The sequence below is a fragment of the Eucalyptus grandis genome, chromosome 7 (genome assembly GCF_016545825.1).
Source record: "Eucalyptus grandis isolate ANBG69807.140 chromosome 7, ASM1654582v1, whole genome shotgun sequence".
Taxonomy (NCBI): Eukaryota; Viridiplantae; Streptophyta; class Magnoliopsida; order Myrtales; family Myrtaceae; genus Eucalyptus; species Eucalyptus grandis.
In genome coordinates this window covers 38,778,025-38,793,876 of record NC_052618.1, presented here as the reverse complement: position 1 = coordinate 38,793,876, position 15,852 = coordinate 38,778,025, and the positions used below count along the sequence as shown (strand labels likewise).

The following is a 15,852-nucleotide window of genomic DNA, read 5'->3' as shown; positions in this document are numbered from 1 at the left end:
CAACTTCCAATGCATTTATCCCTAATGTAAATGTCATGAAGGTATGAAAGTGTTAATAGGGTTCTAAAACTTTCAAAAAGTGAAATAGAGTTCTAAAAGTTTTAAAAATGTAATCAAATTGTAAAACTTATCTAATTGGTCCAATTAATCCTTTTGTTGATTGCATATTTTGAAAGTTTTACAATTCAATTGAACCTTGTGATAAGCTTTACGATTTGACTGAACTTTTTGAAAGTTATATGACTAGTTTACATTTTCATGACAAGTCTTATGCATTGCACTTTTTAAAAGTTTAAGACTTACTTAAAAATTTCGTTCGAAGTTTTATAACATTTAATGCACTTGTCCCTAAATTATTTACGAAATGTGAGACACACCAGCCCACCCACGACCGCTTCAAGAGCAAAGATGCCAGTCCTCCCCTATCGTCTACTCTGAGAGTCGTCTTCTCTGCTATAGAGCCCGGCATGGTGTCGGGGAAAACCCATTGGCCATTTGCTTTCAAGTTTCAACCATCGTGTTCGAATACTCCGGCGAGCGAATTCTCACGGCTCTCGTGTGGGTTTGACTCCGCCCTTCTCTGGAACGCTGTGGCAACGAGTATGGAAGTTTCTAAACTCCGAGAAGAGAATGCAGCAAATGTTTACACGAGGACGAAGAGCTCCATCGACGCGGCCAGCAAACGTTATATAGACTGCTCTCATTTAATGGGTCATGAAGGTCCCCGTTGTCGGATACAAGGCCCACCGGCCCACTTCATTTCTCCAATTGCTTGTGATCTGGGGAAGGTCTCTTTCCCCGTTTTCTTTTGAACAATAAAAATTGAGATGAGGTATTAAAAATCCTAATTACGGTAGAATTTTTTATAATTTTAAAATAAATATGTAATTAATTGTAAAGTTTATCATGAAAGCATGATGAAATGTTAAAACTTATCACGGAAGTATAAGGGCGTGAATGATTACCATTCTATTTTTGTGTTAATCTATTTTTCTTGTTCTTGAGAATAGATTTGAAATAAAAATCTATATGGAACAAAAATCTGTTACATTTTTCTATTTCCAGGACAAATTTTTAGCCTAAAATTAAATTTATAACAAAAGGAAAAGCAAAAATTCTTATCATCATTCACCGTCACCACCCGCTTCCCACCGTTGCCCGCCACTTGTTGCCAACTCTGCCCAGAAGGGAGATATTTAAGGTCTAACATACCAATTTTTATTCCAAGGACAAAAATACAAAAATTTGAGTTCGTTATCAAACATGTATTTATGTTCAAAAACTTGTCTAGGGCTGTGAAAATTAAAAAAAGAAAAAGAAAACCTATTTCTAGCCAAAAATAGGACTCAAAAAGAGAATGATTATCATTTGCGCCTAATTAAATCCTAAAGCTTGTGAAGTTTATGCGATCAACTCCTTTTATCAAACTTTGTCCCACTCAACAAACAGAAAATGCCGACGAATTTTAGAATTTAATCGTACTAACTAGATAAGTTTTAGAACTTGATGGTAATTTTTTAAAATATTTATACTCAATCGCATGAATCGTACTTTCGCGATGAATTTTAGGACTCCTAACACCCACGTTGCCAAAGTGAGTAACTACAAAAGTTCTACGCCTTGATGAGTAGCTCGAAAAAAAAAAAGTGAAGCGTCATCTAAAGTAAGAATTAGCGGAAACTACCTTTCAAATATGAATAGGACTCGGAAGTCCAAAATTGTGCATGTACAAATAGCCAATCCAGATGTAACAAACGAATAAAAGCAAGAACAAGTTGTAAATTGCAGTCCTCAAGGAAGTCACTTTTCCTGGTTTTTCAACCGAGAAATACGGAGAGAAGGAGCGCAACACCAAGAAAAGAGGAAGAGGCAACCACCCAAAACTGGAAAAATCAAGCACCTTTCTATCTGACGCCGGCCGTGCAATTAGTTGTTCCTTGGGCCACGGCCTGCCTCGCCCCGACCGAGAAGAACTCGGTGATGACCTCGAGAGGCATGCCCTTCTGCTTCGGGGACTTTCATAAAGACGAAACCCCATGATATGAGGCACACGATCGCGTACATGCTGAACACGCCGGCGAGGCCCACAGGACTTGAGCATCACAGGCAGCGAGTACGTGACAACGATGTCGCGATCCAGAACGTGAGCGCACATATGGCGATGCAGAGCCCGCGGACCCTGGTGGGGAAGATCTCGGCAGAGTATGTTGGGACCGCCCGAATCCCATCACAAAGAAACAGAAGTAGAGCACGACGCTGACAGTAGAGATCACCGCGTGAACGACGGAGCCCATACTTATGACGCTGCTGAGGACAAGGATGATGAGCGACGCTATCAGGATTGGGATAGTACTGAGCAGCAGGCTCCTGTGAGGTTTATAAAGCACACGATGAAGGTGACGAATGAAACAGATTAAACAAGCAACAAATAGTATATCGAGTACATGGCTTAATTTTAAGTTTATACAAGAAGAGGAATCGATAGATCGCATAGCTCTGGATAATGTACCTTCTGCCAGCAATGTCCATGAGCCTCATGGCAATGGCAATTGAGGGAAGCATCAATAAGGTCGTCAAGGCGCTAATGAGAAGAGATGAAGAAGCTGAACTGATACCCAAATTCGAAAGTAGAACTCCGACTCCCGCTTGCTCAAGAATTTGGGGAGTGTAGTACAGAACCCCATTTATTCCAGAGAACTGCACAAATGAGTATCGTGAGTAAGTTCAAAGGGACAAAAAATGAAGCAAACATTCGTGTGAAAATACAAGCTGAGTGCTTATATTCGTTGGAATTTTTCAAAAAGAAACTAAGCCTTGACTATTACTAAGAGTCTAATCCAACATGCTGCAATCAATATCAAGAATGTCAAAATTCATGAGGACTGCCGCGATATCAGGTGTTTTCATGTAGAGGAGGAAAGCATCCATTGTTGTGCACAATATCTAACTGTTAAAAAAAGCAAATATTTGCTCAAAGGGTGCCGAATCATAACTATATCAAGCAACATTGCTCAGGAAAAGAAGAATTAACCAAAACAAATTTCAACTGCTGTCTGGACGGTCAATCCTGTTAACAACTTAAACTAAACAAACATGCTGGCACTGCCACCTTCTTAACATTTACCTCTTAAAGTTTCAGCAAAAACAGCTATAAAGTCCATGAGAATTTTTATCGAGAGCAAGCCAAGACATGTTATACCTAAAAACCAGAGATAATGTCTAATGGCGAGGTGAAATTAGTTTCTTCATGGCAGAAGTAGAGCATTAAAACGATATATGGAAAGAAAATAGCAATTTCCAATGAAATCTAAAACTATCAGCTACTGTGATTGCGTTTCATTTTTTTGTCAGAAATCAGCCACTGTATATCACCTGCTGAAGAATTTGCAACCCCACACCAACAACCAAAGCATGCTTGACTCCTGGTTCAAAAAGATCTTTCCAACTTGGCCCCTTCACGGCGGTTTCAGCTGGATGAACCATAGCCGGACCAATCGGATGCTGCTCCAAGAGCTCCTTGGGATACAAAGCTGGTTGACTTACCAGAGCGGCGGCTTGGATGAATTCTACATTCATTGGACCTCGCCCCCAGGAAGCGAAACCATCGAGCCTCGCCGTGAACCACTAGTGACTGCTTCCGGGTGCAAATAAATTCTTTGAACTCCTTCCTTCTTTCCATCCGGGCCTTCTTTGTCAGACCATTTCCACGCCAGTTGCCATCCACCGCCGATCCCTGTGCTCCCAGCTCCTTCTCCAGGTCCTTGCACAAGACTACCATGTCTCATGCTAAAAGCGCTTTCCATGGGCAGGTGGGACCAGGTCTCGCTCCAAGCTTGTGGCTTGCCGTGAAATCAATGGACTCTGCAGATTGTCATCCGAATCACCCACACCTGCATCGGATTGGTAATCCTCACCTCCCTGGCTACACTCTCCACATCCCATTCCTCGTTTCTTGGTTGATTACCACCAACACTGAACATGCTGCCAAAGTGAGGAAAAAGCATACTGCGCATGCTTCCACCCTCAGGGAGCTTCTCGTGAACACTGCCGAAGAGGGTCACAAGAGGGTCTATGAGAGGCACGTTCTGGCTTGCCATGCTTCCATGCCGAGACACAAGACCTACAGCACTCTGCCCAGAGATGGGTCTGGCAACCCCGAAAGACCCTGTTCGGCGCCATATAACTTGATCTGGTCTTTTTTCATTGATATATCCTGGTCATCCATGTGATCATTGGGTGGGCCAATTATGTACTCCTCTAAGGATGCTTCACCCCTACTGCTAATCCCTCCACCAGCAAAAGCCATCTCACCTGTTCATCTGAAATGTATTAGCTCTTCATTTTCATCTCTGCGGTTATGAATAAGCTTCAAGTAATGCAAAAGCACAGTTTTTCTAACAACCTAAGACTAAAAATTTGATCGATTCTAGATATCCTAGCTAGTTTTGGCACAGGATGCTACCACCTTACATTGCATATAACAGTCGACAAATGGAAATTATTGAGATTCAAAAGTTCTACGACAGGTATATCAGAATCAAGGAAACACATTCCCAAATTATAGATAGCAGGGGTTGACAAAAAGTTCCCATTCCACTCAAGCAACTCCAGCTGATATAGTCCAATGACTTTTTTGCAACAATATGTTGCAAGCCACTTCTTGCAAACATGATTCCATTGTACAAGTAGATTGCCCTATAAAAAGAAGATCGACCAAAGCATTGATTTGAACATCAAAGCTCAGTCCAGTGAGAATAAATTTCATTCAGGGAATCTTGGCATGACAAGTAGTCAGACAACTCACCAGATACATCTTCTCTGCCACACAGCTTCTGCAAGACTTTCTTAGCCTCATGCATCCGCCCTTTACTCACAAGCCACCGTGGAGACTCAGGCAAGAAAATACCATCAACACAAAATAAATGAGGGAGGGAACCGACAGAACTCCAAGCATCAATCTCCAACTCGGCAACTCCATCAAAGACATCCCAAAAACCATACAATACGACATAAACATCCCAGCAGAACCAGTAAATTGTGGCAGCGTATTCAGTGTGCCCCTTATTTCTGGCGGGGCTGTCTCAGAAATGTAGAGGGGAACAAGAGTTACAGCCAAGCCGACACCAAGTCCGTCTAAAAACCTTGCAAGGAGTAGCACATAAACATTGGGGGACCACAGCATAACAAGACCACCGGCGAAATAAAACACAGACGAAATAATTAGCAAAGGACGGCGACCGAGCCAGTCTGCTATCGCTCCGGAGCAAGTAGTAACCAAAGTGGCACCAATAAGTGACATGGCCACTATTAGCCCTTCTAAAGCGGGTTCACTTTCTAAATCAAATTCCCTCTTTATGTACAAAACAGCACCTGATTCAGAAACAGAAAAAGGAAATTAGTTTCTTGGTACTATTGAATCTCTTGCTTTTGAAAGATGATCAAGTGAGTTTATAAATAGGGATTTCATGGGAGAATTTCTTAAAACAAAGCAAAAGTTTTTCAAGCACGACAGGAGCCAGTTACAGTCCATGAGAATCACTCTGAAATCTAAGAAGATTCTCAAGTCACAATCACTACTTGAAGAAAGAAAGATAAAAAGATTGTGAAACTTCAAGAACTTAATAGAACTCGTGAAGTAGCATGAAGAGATACCAAGAAAAGAGCAAAATTACCAGCAATAGTTGCATTGTCCCATCCTTGAAGCAAATTACCAACGGCAGCAGCAACAGCAACCCACACTGCTCCACTCATTATTGAACTAAACCGACAACCCCCAACAAAATCACGCAAGCCGCTGGTTCCAGATCAAGAATTGAATCACAATCACCCACTACAACCAAACAAGCCCTTGCAAATGGGTATGACAGAATTCACTTCATCAGACAATATGGTAAAGACCAATCCAACCTAATTTCAGCATAAACCCACAAGAAATATTGAAATTTAAACAGTTGGGAGGTGGGCAGCAAAAATCAGGCCTACCCAGGTTTGCAGGTCGTATGTGAGAACAAGTACAGTGATCTTTATGATACCTCAGGCAAGGTAAAGAAGCTCAGACTGCCTGATTGCCTGTTGTGTCCCCACCTTAGATCCAAAAAGGCCCTGTGGAATTTGCAATTTGCCCCACTCACTTGGCGTCAAAAGGTTGGCTTTGCGGGATTAGATATTTTAATTACCCCCAAGAAAAGGATACTTGAAATTGCATACAGGAAAAAGGGTGCAAGAAAGGGGTAAGAAGGCCATTCGCTGGAGCTAAAAGCAAGGGGAAAGGGAAAGAGACCACGACATCTGCAACAGAGGGGCGGCAAGGCAACCTCCGTGAAGTATACACCTCTTTCGTGTGGCTCTTTCACTGTACCGCACGTCAACTTTGTCAGATTGTACAGCAGTTTTTATAATGCCATGCGTTGGTTCTTGCTGCTTCTCACTCACGCCCAAGCTTCCCCATCATGGATCCAGAGAGGACCGACGTTAAATTTTGCAAACTTTAAGAAAACTGATTAATCCTTGGAATTATTTAAGCTACAACGAGGAGTGGAAAATAAGGAAGAAAATCCCTTTTTTTTCTTTTGGTAAATTATTCGGAGCAGATGATTAAAGCGAAAAAGAGTCCATGATTGTAGCGATTTATAAATTTATCACTCACGGGTCGATTTAAAAACTGTTCATATTTTTTTAATTATGGAATCTTCAGCAAAGTCAGTCCAAAAACAATGGTTATTGCCGTCTTCAATCCCACGAATTATAATTTAAATTAATCTGCAACGTTATATGCGAATTTCTGCGTTCAGATTCGCACACACAGATCTGAAACTTGAATGAGCTGTCTTCTTCAACATCACTGCAACTTATCACCAAAACGACAAGGACTATAAACGCTACCGAAAGCTTCTTTAAAGAGGATTTTCTTTACCAGAGTTTTGGAACGAGTATTAAATGTCTAAATAAAAAAATGTGTCAGTTTCGAGTTTCAAGACAATACTTTCCTCGTATTATGCACAATCAATGCATCGAAAAAGTATATCTTTACCACTGTCCCAAATGTATTTATGAATAAAACCCTATGAAATAGATACTCACCGGAAGAAAAAAAAAAGCCTAATGATGCGTCAGTTTCGTAGAAAGCAATGAAATGGGAATGGAATAACTATCTATGAGAATATGATAGAGTAAGAATAAGAATGAAAAAAAATCGTCTGTTTAGTTTGGTTTGCAAAATGGAATAGTTATTTGAAGACCATACTCTTGTTTGGTTTATCATTATACCATGAAAAATAAGTTAAAGAACAGTACATAATTTCCATAATACCCATTAATGATACATAATTGAAGCCTAATTCGATTAATCGGTTTCTTTTATGAGTTGACAACATCATTTTCTTTTTACAATATAAAGTTTTAGTAGTCGATATTTTTTATATTTATTAACCCTTTAAATATAAATAAAGAGTGATCAATATTTGTCATTAATTATTGAGGCCATTTCGCCTTTTGTTTAATTTATTTATGTTACTTATTTTCCTTAAAATACATTAGTTTTTTAATTAAAGTGACTATAATTATCCAATTTAAATTCTATTTATTATTATTAATAGTTATTCCTTCTATTATTAGTACTAGTTAATTTAGTTTTCTCCTATTTTATGATTTTTTTATGTTTGACAAAAATTAAATGTAAAAACAAAATTTCCTTAAAATAATGAGGTAAGAATGTATTTTACTGCTTGAAAGTCATGTGCATATAGTGTAGAATTAATAACTATAAGAAAATAAATTTCACGGATATTAAGTAACATTTGAGAGTTTGGAGATGAGCACCCCCAAAGTTTAGGGGTGTTTTGTGTAATTTCCTCTTGCTGCTTATTTACAAAAGAGAACAGATAAAAAGTTGGCGAGGTTATTAAAATGATAGATCCAGCATTTAATACGGTTGGGTATGATAAGAATTTTGTATTAAGTGACACAATAGACATAATCAATATATTAAGGGATGAGATATATTATTACTAAATATCGATGATCACATTGTTTTATTAACCATCGATGGGGGACTAATTCTGTGTGTTCCTTCAGAAAATTATGCCACGCAATTGTCCAAAGAGTTAAAATGGGAGGAGCATGATTGATGGCTTTATTGGGCCCTTCATGCACGATAATGACAAGAGGTTGGCGTTAATCAAATGGTACTATGATTTTTAGGCATAAATCAATTAAGGCTGTCCTGTCAAGCTGGTCCCTCTCCTACTTGGCACGTCGTGGTCCCGAAGAAATTTCTTTCTCCTTCATCTAAGTGGCACATCATTCAAGTGATGTGAGAGATTTTATAAAACTCTTTTATTTAAGTGTTATACAATGTATCTGTTGATCAATATTAATTACACACATTTTATCTTTGCATCACACTCCCCCGTCTATTACCATCGATATAGAGTTTTATTCTAATTAGATGAAGAAATGAAAATAAGGTCACGTATTAAATGGTTAATTTATTTAAGTATATGATAGATCAGTTCAATTCGAGAGAATATGCCTTTAAGAACATCTCAAAAGTAAAATCGAGTTACATGAAAAATCAAGCACAAATCACTTCATTATATATCACAACAAAACTTTGATAAAATACTTTGGCAAGTGGAGAAGGTTCAATGTGCATATAAGGTTGTTGATTAAAAGGCAGTCACACTTACAAAATATAGATCAAATAAGTGCATGATTTTAAAAAAGGAAGCCACCTGTGTATTCTTGATGTGTAGGCCATAATTTCATGCATTCATGCACTCGATCCATTTTTTGAAGCAACCTCGACAACTTCATGGATTAAAGAGGGCTTCTCCTTCTTGTCCAATCAATTGGACAAGTTCCACATGCTTTCTTCGAATTGTTTATGATAGAATGCATTAGATTAAGAATCGCAATTAACTAATTTTCGGTCAATTATTATAAGGTTATAGATCTGGAAAGGCTCCAAAAAGACCAAGATACAGCTAGTTGCTCTTTATATCTAATGCCACGATATGCTCAAAACTATTGACAGTACAATATGCCTAACCTGACGTTAGAGAAACAGAGTTTCCATGAGCATCCCTCTACTTAACAAAGGGACATCCATGTCAAGCACGACTCACTATTACTTTTCATCTTTGGAAATCCACTAATATTTTGTAAGGGCAATTTGTTATCTTATTCCCATTAACGTGTCTCATATGATGGGAATATAAGAATATCTTAATAGGGCTAATTATGATATTAAGTGCAAATGACCTCGTCGCCATCATTTCCTATGAGGAACACTCTTGGCATGCCTTTTAAGACGTTTTCAATTCTTTGAAGTCATTATTAAGACAATTAAACGGACGAGAATCGTCCCCTTTGCGAATTTGAATCTCGGACAGCTATTTCAAGAAAAGGAAAAGCGAAAATTATGGGGAAAAGGAACAAATCAGGCGATGCAAATTGATCTCGCGCACTTTGAGTGAATGTGTCCATGTCCAACCTGGAAATATTATAATAAAAAGAAAACCAAAGCTGAGTTCGAGAGAATACAATGCCAATTAATTAATAATCTTGGTACGTATCTTAAATCCATAGTTTGCTTGCTTGTTTGTTTGTTTTTAAATTAAGCTTTTTGAAGGAAAAAAGAAAAGAAAAAACAGGGTAGATGGATGCATGTAAGTTCATGCATGAAAGAATGTTAACACTTGTTAGTCCATCTCGACAACCTTAAGGTTGCATTTGGTCATTCAGATTTCTAGCGAGAATATGCCTCAATATAATATGATATAAAATCTACGAATTTTGTTATATTCAATCCATTTTTTAGTAAATCACAATAATAAAACCAGATATTTTCACATTTTATATATTATTTGATATGAATGGCATATCAATATAAATGAATTTCAAAATTGCACAAATGGAGATGGTAAGAATCTCTCTCATGACACTCTTGTCTACTTCATTTTTATTTTCTTATTTTTTTATTTTCCCTTATTTTATTTCTTTCTTTATTCCCTTCCATCATTCTTTAATAAAATTTTATTAAATAGTAAACTATATTAATATACCTATGGGATATTTTTATCCAGACCATATTCTTCTAATATTTGGCTTTATCTTGTCTTGGTAGGAACCAAAGGTAAGATATGATAGATTTTATCTTACTCTAGGTCTTGTTTTGACTTCCAAATGTAGCCTAACTTCCTTCATATGTGGTTTGGAAAAATTGCCCTGTCCTCGTTAGGTAGTCATTGATCTTGTTAAGGAAGTTCTTGAATGAAAATATTTGATTGGAATTGATGTGAAACTTTAGATGTCATCAAAACTCACGACATAAATTTCAATATTTTTATTTTTATAGTGCTTAGGTTGTGCGATGATTCATCAATCATATCACTAGAAGTTCCCAGAGGTAAATTGACAGATTGTACTCACATAGATATATTTTAGTCATAGTCTATTAGTTTCCTAAGAGTCATAAAGAGTGTTATCAATGAAAACATGTCTGATTAGTGCGGATGACTCTTGATAGAATCTGTGTGCACTACACGCACAACACTTAATTAAACACATGTGGATTATACATTAACGGGTTCATGTGTCATAAACAAGTCCCACGGTTGAAATCATGTTTTACATGAATTGATTCGCTTAACCTGTTTAGACAACAATCAATCCATTTAAATTAATGTGTCATTGGTTTTAATATGATATTCTCCAACATGTTCTAACATGTTTTAACTTATATCTGAAGACTTTTTATCCTTAAAAAGCTTCTAAAAATAACTAAATGTCAAAATGAGTAAGTGGTCAAAAACTTTTGTAGAGGTACAAACTACAAAGTCTTGAAACATAAAGAAAATCAATGTCCCCTCGTGCATCTCCACAAGATCGAGAGTGATTATTATGAATCAAGAGCAAAGATGTTCGTACTCGGGATGTTGTAAAATCTATCAGCCTCAACTTTTCCGATCTTTCATCCTGTCTTAGTATTTTCCAACTTTTGAAGTGCACCTCGCAAATCTTCTGTTCAGGCCTTTTAGCTATATTATGATTGTACCATTCCATGGACAAGAATTTGACGTTTGAGTTAAGACAGCACCTACACATGTAACAACCTGATGGGGAGTAATCGCTGGGCTAGAAAGTTTAGACAATGGACAGCTCTTAGCAGGTTTCTAGAATGGCAAATGGGGCATAAATAAACCAAACTATGCACCAAGCATGGAAGAACAATTCTAAGTTATATATGTGAAGATTGAAATTAGCTCATAAATGCGCCTTTTGAGGTAACGATAATGCTTAGCTTTGGAACTCCAAAATTAAGCATACCTAGGAGAGAGCACTCCCAGATCGGGTGACATCTTGAGTGTCCTCGTATATGCCAGAGGATGGGGTGCAGGACATTTTCGGGTTATACCATGGGTGAAGGATATTTTCTGAGAAATTCAATGTTTATAGCTTCGGACTCATCCAAGAGAATATCAGCAGCAAAAGGAACACTAGCTTATATTAACATATACGACATCTCAATCTCCTCTGTCATGTAAGCACAACATCTATCTCACATTTAATGGATGAGGCAATTGCCGATACCTTTTCACTGTCACAGGTGACTCGATGCATTCCCGTAGGGCTTCTCTACGTGCAGGACCACATGTCACACGTGGCTGATGCCTACGCAGCGAATTGGATCTTCCCCAGCCAAAACAACCTACATTTACCTTTCAAACCTTAACAACCCATGAAATCCAGTCATTACAAGAAGAAAGTATTTGGCCCACAAACGCTATCACCAACACTGTTGTTGAACGTAGATGGGCAATTGTCATTGGTTCATAAGGACGAACGAACAGTTCAGTTTCGGGAGAACTATCGCTGATCTCTTGGCCAAACTAAAAAACAAAGGAGACAGATGAGAATTCTAAGGTGAAAGGTTCATCAGTTGGCATATCCTCGTTTGGATTTTTGTAAGCGTTGATCATGTGGACCCCATATATGTGCCACACGATCAACGATGGGATGATTTTGGATTCGTGGACCCGAATTTAAGCAAGATTTTCTCTTTGTTGGTGGGATGGTCTGGCTGAAGCCCCCTGTCAAAAAGGCGATTTCTATCCTTACTCACTGGAGTACTATTCATCAACTAAATTGAGCTCACGGTATCAAGAAGCGAACGCACAGTTTGTTCATAGTAAATTAGCTGTCGAGTCGGTCCAATTCGCAGGTGAACATACGTGTATTGAATCAACGATGATGGTGGCAATGCACTAGATTAGTGCTTGGGTAAAGAGCAGGGCATGCAAAAGTGTTGCGCAAACTAAGGCCATAGTGAATTTCTCACCAGGCGCGAAAAGTCGAGGGCAAATTTTATTGGCTCGGTCAGTGGCCTTGCTCTGGGTCAAAGCTGGATTTATAAAAAATAAAAAAGATTATTTATTTACTATCAAATTTGAAAACTCCGACGAGCGATCAATTAAATAACATTAAGTTATTTGTAAATATCTAAATGCTACCTAAAGAACCGAAAAATCGCCTATGGGACATAAGTTTTGATTTGGGTGGAGTTGGGACTCTCCAAACACAATCAAAACAAGTTTTTAGTTAATGTTGGCATTTGTTAAAGGGTTTTATGATTGGAAGGCTCCCTCATTTTAAATGGCTTAGATGTACTCATCTCAACATTTATTTTTGATATAAACTCTAGCAATTGTAAGTTTAAGGACCATATGATATATTGAACAAATAATTGAGAGTCCAAAATAACATTACATATTAAGTAAGTTGTCAAAACTTTGTGTCGTCATCCTCTATGTTCGTTTTTTTTTTTTTTTTTTGGTTGTCTATATTCTAGGGTTCAGTTGCAATCACTTGAAACTGATCCTAAACCGATTAAGTACTAAAGAGTTGACCTTTTCTTCGCACGGCTGAGTTTACATATGGCTGACCCCGGGCTCTTAAGCCAACTGAAATCTCCCGGCCTTACATATTCTGTTACACAACACTTCAATCTGTCGGATATCTTGTTTAACACATACAATTCTAATTTTTGGAGAATGATTCAAGTGTAAAACTGAGAGGCCGAGTCATATCTGAATAGTGGGCGAGGAACAATTCAACCTAGGATTTGCTTTTCCTGGAAAAAAATTATCTTTTACCCTTTTGACTAAGATGATTGCAAGTAGCATAACAATAATCTCAACATGTACTAGTACCCTGAGACAGGCGTTATCCGCACTGAGTGGTTAGTTTTGGTGAAATGAACTTTGCAAGCATAAGAAAAAAAGACTTAAAAAGAGACATTATACCTTAAGCACCAAGGTTTGACCCAGAAGATCTTGTTCATCTATTCTGATCTGCAGAAAGTGCAGAATAACTCAACCCCCTGAGCTTGCTAGGCTCATTCAGCCATTGTTATCATGCGACTTATGATTGCTTGGTGCTCTTGCTTGGTCTTCTTCTTCCTAGTTCAGGCAAGTCATAAGAAAAGGACTTAAAAGACATTATACCTTAAGCACCAAGGTTTGACCACCAGAAGATCTTGTTCATCTATTCTTGATCTGCAGAAAGTGCAGAATAACTGACCCCGAGCTTGCTAGGCTCATTCAGCCATTGTTATCATGCGACTTATGATTGCTTGGTGCTCTTTGCTTGGTCTTCTTCCTAGTTCAGGCAAGTCATATAGCCAGTGGCCTGGTTTACAATATTACTACATCAGAGCCGCTCTTTCCGAACCAACTCTTGTCTCCTCTGGGCCAAATCTTCGAGCTTGGGTTCTTCACGCCGAATGGGTCAGAAAATCAGTATGTTGGCTTATGGTACAAGAACTTGAGGCCTTCTAAAATCGTGTGGGTGGCCAATAGGGATGTGCCGCTTGTGTACACAGATCGGTCTGCGAGATTAACCATAGGCAGACGGAATTTGAAGCTCGTGGACGGACAACATAACATAGTTTGGTCCACCAATGTCTCGGGTCAGTCCAATAACTACAGCATCGCTATTAGATAGTGGAAATTTTGTTCTGCAAGATACCACCCCATAGTGTTATATGGGGAAGCTTCGAGGATCCAACAGACACTCTTCTTCCGGGAATGAAGGTGGGATTAAATGTCAGGACTGGAGCGAAACAGTATCTAATTTCCTGGAGAAGTGACAGGATCCATCCTCTGGAAGTTGACTGAATGACATCAGGGACTCCCCCACAACCTTTCACTTGAATGGTGCAACCCCTCACTGGAGAGGCGGGCAAATGGGACAAAACAAAATTTATTGGCATAGCAGATATGGACCAAATCATACTTGAGTGGGTTCAATGTCCAGCAGATATTCAGCAAGGGACCACTTACTTTTGGTTCTGATACTTACAACAGGTTCTTTGATTCATGTTCGTATCACCGGAAGGATCTCTTAAGACAATGATATGGGATGATGGAGCTAAGGCATGGTTGACAAATTGGGTGGCACCAAACAATACGCGTGAGATTTACGGAATTTGTGGTCCTTTGGAGTTTGTAACTCATTGAATTCACGTACTTGCAGATGCTTGTATGGGTTTGTGGCCAAAATCAAATGTAGAATGGAACAGTGGAAACTGGTTGGAGGATGTGTAAGAGAGATAGAATTGAATTGCCAGAAAACACAAGCACCTCAGTCAACAAAGGTAAAAGAAAGATGCCTTTTTTGGCCAATGAGCCAGATGAAGCTACCTGACTCTGGGGACTATTTATCAGACATTGGAGATCAAGAAGGATGTCTAAGCTGGTGCCTGAGTAATTGTTCTTGCTTGGCTTATTCTTAATAATCGACCATTGGGTGTATGGTTTGGACTAAAGACCTCATTGATCTTCAGGAATTTCCCACAGTTGGGGAAGATCTATTTGTTCGAGTTGCACATGTAAAGGCAGGTTAGAAATTGTTTCACTGAGATGAGTTTGAACGACACCAATCATCTTTTACATAACTCTCCATCCCATTGCAGGTGGATCATCCCAGAAAGCAGTTAGCATCAGCCTGAGTATTATTGCCGGGATCATGTTCTTTGCCGCATTGGTTTTTGGTCTTTACAATGGAGAGCTAGGAAAAGAGGGTACTATTAAGAAACCACATTAGTATTTTGAGGATTGTGCTTCCAATTTGTTTAATACCATTGCTATGAATAAGGCAAGCTAAACCTTCACCAATAATAAACACAGGAAACTTGAGCAAAATTCCAAGGCTCCTTGACTCGGTAGATACATCTGAAAATCTGGGTGAATTGGTACAAGGAAATGCATGGAAAGAGCTGCTGAAGCAAGATGATTCTCTGGATTTGACCCTTTTCAGTTTTGATAGCATACTACTAGCTACAAACAAGTTCAGCACAGCTAGTAAACTTGGCCAAGGAGGGTTTGGCTCCGTCTACAAGGTAAAACCATTCAGCAGGACATTCAATAAATGGATAACGTAGATATAATTCAACGTCTAAACGCTATTGGAATTGTGAAACAGGGAAAGCTGAATGATGGGAAAGAGATAGCTGTGAAAAGACTTTCTAGTAGCTCGGCCCAAGGTGTTGAAGAGTTCAAGAATGAGATTGTCCTAATATCGAAACTCCAACATAGAAATCTTGTTAAACTCATTGGTTACTGCATTGAAGGAGAAAAGATTTTGGTGTACGAGTACTTGTCGAACAAAAGCTTGGACACCTTTCTTTTTGGTTGGTTTTTCTCTCCAAATTACTTTTTCAGGAATGTAATTTCACAGAGCACTAAAACTTGATAACTGTTTTGTTCGTCATGTTTGTTAGATTCAAGAAAAAGTCAGAACTCGGGACAAGCGATTCCAAATTATTCAGGAGATGGAAGGGGGCTTCTCTAC

At 38.6% G+C, this 15,852-nt stretch overlaps 1 pseudogene; it reads right to left on the bottom strand.

Annotated features, from left to right (window-relative positions):
* Positions 1–1,659: 1,659 nt before the first annotated feature.
* LOC120285907 lies at positions 1,660–5,976 on the bottom strand (annotated as a pseudogene).
* Positions 5,977–15,852: the final 9,876 nt, after the last annotated feature.